At 32.4% G+C, this 7,296-nt stretch overlaps 1 non-coding gene across 1 annotated transcript; it reads left to right on the forward strand.

Moving 5' to 3' along the window:
- The first annotated feature begins 285 nt into the window (after window positions 1-285).
- Window positions 286-392, forward strand: LOC122100532. Its single transcript, XR_006146191.1, has one exon. It is a non-coding gene; the product is annotated as a U6 spliceosomal RNA (small nuclear RNA).
- Window positions 393-7,296: the final 6,904 nt, after the last annotated feature.

Genomic DNA, 7,296 nt, shown 5'->3' on the forward strand with positions numbered 1-7,296 from the left:
ATATTAAAACGTTTAACAAACCTTAACACTTGCTGCAATGTTCATTTTGACAGGTGCCTTGCATAGAATAATTGAATTCCTCCTCCTACACATCTCTTGAACTACAAATATCTGGAATTATTTTGTTTTTGGCATGTCTATCTTGATTTTATTCTTAAATGTGTGCTTATGTATGAAATACATGATTCTAAAATTTCACAACAATTCTTTTGAACTTACTTTTTGTTGAATTGTCTAGTTTAATAAAATCAATAAAAATTATACTTTATATATAAAAAATGTTCTGTGCTCAATTTAGCATCACATACACGAACATTGGAATGCTACAGAGAAGATTAGCATGCCCCATGTACAAAGATGACATGCAAATTCATAGAGCGTTCCATATTTTTACAAAAACAGATGTTGAAAGGTATGTAGCCATAGGGAATTGTACTGCATTCTTGGTGGGAGTGTAAACTTGTTCAACTACGTTGGAAAGCAGTATGGAGGTTCCTCAAAAGACTCCACATAAAACTCCCTTATGACACAGTAATCCCACTTTTAGGGATTTACCCAAATGATCATAAACAAGACCATACTAAAACTACCAGCACTATTATGGTTATTGTAGCATTATTTATGATAGGTAAGATATGGAACCAACCCAGATGACCCCATTAGATTAATGGATTAAGAAAATGTGGTATATATACACAAAGGAATTCTATGCCTCCATCAGAAAGAATGACATTGTCCAATTTGTTAGGAAATAGAAAGACTTGGAAAAAAATTTATTGAGTGAAGTAAGCCAAGTCCAAAGAATCATAGGTCCCATGATTTCCCTTATATTCAATAACGAATATATGTCTAGGATAAGCAGAAAAGTTCAAAATATATGTGCATATAAACAGATAAGATGATGTTAAAGAAATTGAACCCCAAGATAGGGACCCAAGTTGTTTTTTGTTTCTTGCTATTGTTTCTAACATACTTATAATGTGGTTTGTCATTTTTTTGTTTCTTTGTATGTTTCTCCCCACGCTATAATCCCTGTTTTCTCTGTATTTGAAGTTGGTGCACTTACATCTTGTATGTATGCATCTTTAATTTGGGGAGTGGAAGGGAAAAAATGCTCAAATAGGGATACAGGTTGACCCATTGTAACAATGTGATGCACAAGACACTATGTTGCAAAATGAACTTTACAATTTAGACGGAGGAAGGAAGGGGGAGGGGAGTGTACTTGTGGAGGTGGGAGGGAAGGGATGGTAGGGGAAATATAAAGGAGGAGGTAACAGTGCTTGTTAGGAAATGTACTAGTCTCCTTTTTCATGTAAATGTGACCCTTCTGCACAGTATTATTAGAATAAAAACATATAAAAATGTTCTGAGATGGAAGAGTTTATTTCCTCTATTTTACCCATATAATATCAATAACAAAGAAATTAATGCAGAACACTGAGATGGAGGTAATTTGAATAAATGAGTGTGTGTGAGTGCAGCACCACACAAGCAAACACGCGCATGCATGCGAACACACGCCATGTATATATATTGGCGTGCTCAGAGTTTAAAATCAGGGATTCAAGGTCTTGTTAGGCCTTTCCTATCTAGATTGGTGAGCTACTATATAAGCTACATCTAAATTCCTGGCCCTTTGCTAATTCATTAAACATTTTGAAAAATAATTCAATGAAGTTTTTTTTTTTTTTTGGCCCTGATTGGCTCCCAAGTGTTATCCACAGATCTCAGTGTCCTGAGCAAATATTCAGAGTAGATAGGAATATAAGTGTGACCAGCCAGCACAAGGCATTTAGAATAATTTTAAAAATAAAAGAAAATTTATTTCATGGGGGCCTATTTTATCATCACCTAATTTGAAAGCCTTTTGGAGTGATTACATGCCGATTTAATTCATTTGGAGATTAAAAGATAGTAAGTGATGATATTTAAAAGTTTTAGTACTTTTTAAAAAAGAAACTGGAACTGTGGGACAGAAGAAATTTGGCTGTCTTCAGACTTCAATTTGTAAGCTCAGCTCTGTGCATGATAACCCAATGTCACCCACACAGTCTGTATTGAAGACAAAATGTGACAAAAAAACAATCACTATGGACAATATTTGCTATGTTATTATTTCTTGGACAATATGAATATTGAATTGAGAGTGTAAGAGAATGGAGAGATTTTACCCACCTTTTTGGTATTACTGAAAGACTTTTGGAAACTTTGACTCATATCCTTCCTCACTGTGTGTGTCTTTGGGCCATGCACTGACTATCTTTAACTACAAATTTTCCCAACACTAAACTGGTAATAACATTAGCATTATAGCAAATGTTATCTTAAGAATTAAGAAAATAAAACTTGTGAAACCCTTAACATAAACCTATCAATGAGCTTGGATTTTAGCCAGCATTCTTTTTTAAATACTAAATAGAATGTGATAAGTAGTACAGAAACCATTACATGTAGTGTGAGCAACCAGAAGTAATATCTATTGACCACGCTCTGCTTCCAAGGAAGCAAGGTGGATAACTTCTCATGCTGTAAATCAAGCTGGTTATCTTATGTTGTGATAGTGTAAAAATATCAGGGACAGAACGATAAAGGAATGTTGTAGACTGAGGTGAAATCCATATGAGTATGTGCAAAACTGATAAAACAGTATATTGTGTTTTACATCATTTAAGTTACATCGCAAAGATAAGGAAGACCTAGAAGAATAAATTGTCTTTTTGATATTCTATCATAGGTCCTTAGAAGGATGAACACTTTCCTCATTCTTGTTGAGGCATCATCAGATGAGGGGAAATATATTTTTTCTTTGCTTCCTTCCATTTATTCTTCAGTTTGAAATCTGAACTACATGAGACTGAAAGAAACCAAGTGAAATCAGTCATGCAGATTTTGGAAAGAACAATCAAAGTAAAATAAATAAAATATATATAGCCTTGTAAAAGGTCTAACTAAATTGAGTTATATAGTCTCAACCATTAAGAGAAAATGATTAAAGCAATATCACGTTTTTAAAAATTTAAAAATGTTAGGAGCTGCTTACTTTTTTTCCTTTCTACTACCTTGAATTAATTATTGATTTTCTATAGAGAGATTGAAGATGAGATTAACAAGAAACTTGATTAAAAATGGACAAAAGTTCTGAATAGACATATTTTCCAAAAAAGCCCTGAAAATCTCCTGTGGATTTACAAATTTGTATTTGATACAACTTCTATGCTGGCTTAATGCTTTGTGAGCAGAAGTCATGAGAGAAATGCAATTCAAAATTACTATGATACTACCTCTTAACTATTATAACTCTTGTCAAAAATATCCAAGGAACCAGGTGTGGTGGTAAAGGCTGGTAATTCCAAGGGATTGGAGGTTGGAGTAAAAGGATTTTAGTGTAAGGCCAGTCTTGGATACTGCACACAATAAAAAACCTGCCCTTTATAAAACTCAAAAGGTAATAATGTTGGTTTGCGACACTGTGGAGAAAAGGAAATTTTCTGAACTCTTGGTCAAAATACAGGTTAGTGTTCTCGTCGTAGAAAGTAGTATGCAGTTTTCTAAAGAAAACCAACGTTGAAATATCATCTGACACACCAATCGTGTGATTATTTCTCTCTGGGTAACTCATAAATGTATCTGTAGTTCATTGTTATTCACATTATTCACAACAACAGCCAAGATATATATCGAAGTCCAGTGTTCAACTACAAACTAATAAAGCAACTGTGGTTACGTGCACAAATATCTTTTTCTGTTGATCCCAAAATAATTTTTTTATTATTTTCCTGTTTCCATGTGATTAATCTCCAAATTAGAAATCCTGATATATTATTTAATTTAATCAAAACTATTTATTGAGTATAAGGACCTTCTACTCTCTACATTCTTCACACTAAGATCACCAAATATGATGGGTCTGAAATAAATTAGTCTCTTTTTGACCTATGTTAATATTCTTTACAGTGTGAGTGAAATGTTTAAAAAGTGGTATTTGTTTTAGCTTAATTGCTCTGAAGAGACAATAAATGATATTATCAAAGCTTAAAAATGATTTGATTTAAAATTTAGAATTCAGAAAATGGTTTGACCACTCTGGTTACTGGAGCCTTCACTACAACCTCATGAGAAAATTTATATTGATGAAGCAAAAATCTGAGTTTAGATATTTATGAATAAAAAAATCATGTCATTCTGATTATGTAGAGCTGCATATAAAACATAGAAAATTTAGCTTTTAAATACCTAAATATGCTGGTACATTTAATTGCCGGGTAAGTACTTGTTCTGAATGGAGATAAAATTGCACTTATTTTGACATGAAAACCTAAGTATTTATTCGAATAAAGGACAATGTTTAAAATATCACTCATTCAAGAAACAAGATGTACAGTTAATTGTTTTTCATGTGAATTATTCTCTCTAAACTTACTACAAATACTAGATTTGTAAACCTAATTCATTGCTTTGTGGGGAAATAGCAATTCCGTTTCCTAAAACTCATGACAATAACTTTTTCTCAAACAATTGCTAAGTAATTGTTTTATATTTTTTGTCATGGAATCTTATTCGACAAATTTATATTCATTAAGTTAAATAATTGGACAACAATATAAATTATGCATGGACAAAATTTATCTAACACAAGTTTTTTTTTTTTTTTTCAGAAGACAGATCATGGCTCTCTTAAAGAACACTAGCAGGCAGTGTGTTCTTTATTAATTTTTAGTGATTTTGTTAATGTATATTAATTGTCACAAGTGACAATTCCATAATATATTTCACATATTTGATTATCCTCCCTCTATTACCTTCTCATTACTCCTTCCTCCAAAGATCTTCTGTTTTTCACATAAAATTACATCTTTATACATGTGCATATAAACTAATTTGGAAGATTTAAGCTAAACTGCAAATTAATTCAAGGTGTACAGTAAATTAATAGGATGAATAGAAACCTGAATATTTTTTGTTAAATTTGAATTGAGCTATCATTATTATTATGGTTAGGGTTAGGATCCCAGACAAAATTAGAATTAGGATTAGAGAAATAGAAAATTTAGGTTCATCACAGGATGATCCATTGCAACAATGATACTCACAAGACACTATGTTGAAAATGAAGTTTACACCATGAGAAGGGAGGGGTAAGAGATGTGGGGAGGGATGGAATAGTGGGAGAACAAGGAAGAAGTGGGTGACAATGCTCAGCAAGAAGCATACTCCTTACCTTACACATGTAACATATCCCTCTTTAAAGCAACTTTTCAACAAAATAAAGTTTTTTAAAAATAATGAAAAATAAAACCTGACAGAAATAGAAAAACACTTAACATTTTATGTTCAAAATGCAAGTAAAATTTAGACCTAAATGCTGAGCAAGAGTTAGGATAAATGTGAAAAAAAGTAGCTTGCTATTAACATGATGATTCGGTTATATGTAGGCTTAGGATTAGGCAAGGTGTGCCAGTTAAAGCTGGGTTAGGATGAAAAAAGCATGTAAGACATTGTGTAAAACTGCCACATATTTTAAGAAGAATGAATGAAAACCAGTCTGTGTTACTTTAAACATTCGGATATAATTTGGTTTAAAGATACTTTTTTGAGATACTTTTTTGTTCCGGTTAGGGTTAGGGAAGGATAAGCTTTAAGGTAAATTCTAGTTTTCAAATAAGAAGTAGAAGCCAAAAAAATGTGCAATTGAATAGAATCTAGACAATTTTCCTTACATTAACCATTTGGTGTTAAATCAGAATGTGATTTGGATTAGGTTTCTGGTTAACCGGGGTTGAGGATAGAGTAAAGAAATGGGTTAAACTAGTAGCTCGCGCCTATTATCCTAGCTACTCAGGAAGCTGTTTTCTGAGGATCACAGTTCAAAGGTAGCCCAGGCAGGAAAGTCCATGAGACTTTTATCTCAGATTAACCACCATAAAACACAAAAGCAGTGCTGCGGCTCAATTGGTTAAACGCACACCTTGAGCTAAAGAACTCAGGGATCATGCCCTGGCCCAGAGTGCAAGCCCCACGACTGACAAAAAGAAAAAAAAAAGAAATGTTAAATATTAAGTAAAACTGAACCTTTTTTATGTTCTAGGAATTCAGGAAAAGCTGGGATAATGGAAGTACAATGTCTTTCATAATATCAGGATTTGACATCAATGGGTATAATGATTCTTGTTATGGAACAAAATACATTCAGAGTTAAGAGTGAAAAAATCTGTAAGGTTTACAAAAAACTTGCAATTTGTTTCAAGAATTACCAGTGGAATTTCAGTTAGGATTGCACAAAATGAGCACTTTTCATAAATTTTAGAATTGGGATACGATTAGTGTCAAGGTTATAGTTAGGATTCCAGCCATGGTTAGGCTTAGAGTGAAGGAGAAAAAAATGAAGGTCAAATTGAAGGTAAATTTTAATATAAGCCTGGTAAGAATTAAAATGAATGCAAACTAGAGTATTGCTATTAATATTAGAATCTACTTAAAATTAGGCTGATGGTTATTCTCAATGTTCCAGTTAAGAAAGATTAAGTTTAGGGTTAGAAAATGACTAAGATATTGGAAAAAATTGAAACCTTTGTTTGGAAGGATGAGTGAAAACTACTGTACTTGTGTTAGTGTTAGTATTGTCATATAATTTGGATTAAGATTAGGATCAGTATTTTCTTCTGATTATATTTATATATAAGAAAGGTTTTAGTATAAAATTGTGTTCACTAACAAGTAGAAGCAAATATGCGAGGCTGAATAGTAACTAGAACATTATCATTATATTTATTTCTCAGTGATCATTCTTGTAGTGGTTAATGAGAGTTTTCCAGCCAGGTTTAGGTTGAGAGTTAGCGTTAAGTAATGGACTAGATGGTAAGTAAATCTGAAACTGTTTTCAGATACAGTGGTTCAGGAAAAGGTAGAATAAATGGAAGCTACAGTATTTCCTGGTAAGAGAATTTGAGGACAAGTAATATAATGGCTTATGTTAGGGAACAAGATAACTTTAGAGGTAGAGTCAGAAAATTTGTGGGAATTAGAGCAAACTGAAACTCATTTCCAGAGTGAAAAGTGGATTATTCATTAGAATGATTAAAAACTAGAGTATTTCTCTTAAACATTAGAATTGGATTATCATTAGGGTAAAAGTTAGGTTTTAGTTCCAGCTAGGCTTAGAGTAAGCATGAGGAAAATGGAGAATTTAGGGTCAAACTGAAAGTAAATCTTCGAATTACAAGTAGAGTTAGAATTAGGATGAACGTGAAATAGAAAACTGCTGATAATATTAAGATTAGAGTACGATTAGGGTGA

This window comes from Dipodomys spectabilis, unplaced genomic scaffold (assembly GCF_019054845.1).
Source record: "Dipodomys spectabilis isolate Male_0828 unplaced genomic scaffold, ASM1905484v1 ptg000583l, whole genome shotgun sequence".
Taxonomy (NCBI): domain Eukaryota; kingdom Metazoa; phylum Chordata; class Mammalia; order Rodentia; family Heteromyidae; genus Dipodomys; species Dipodomys spectabilis.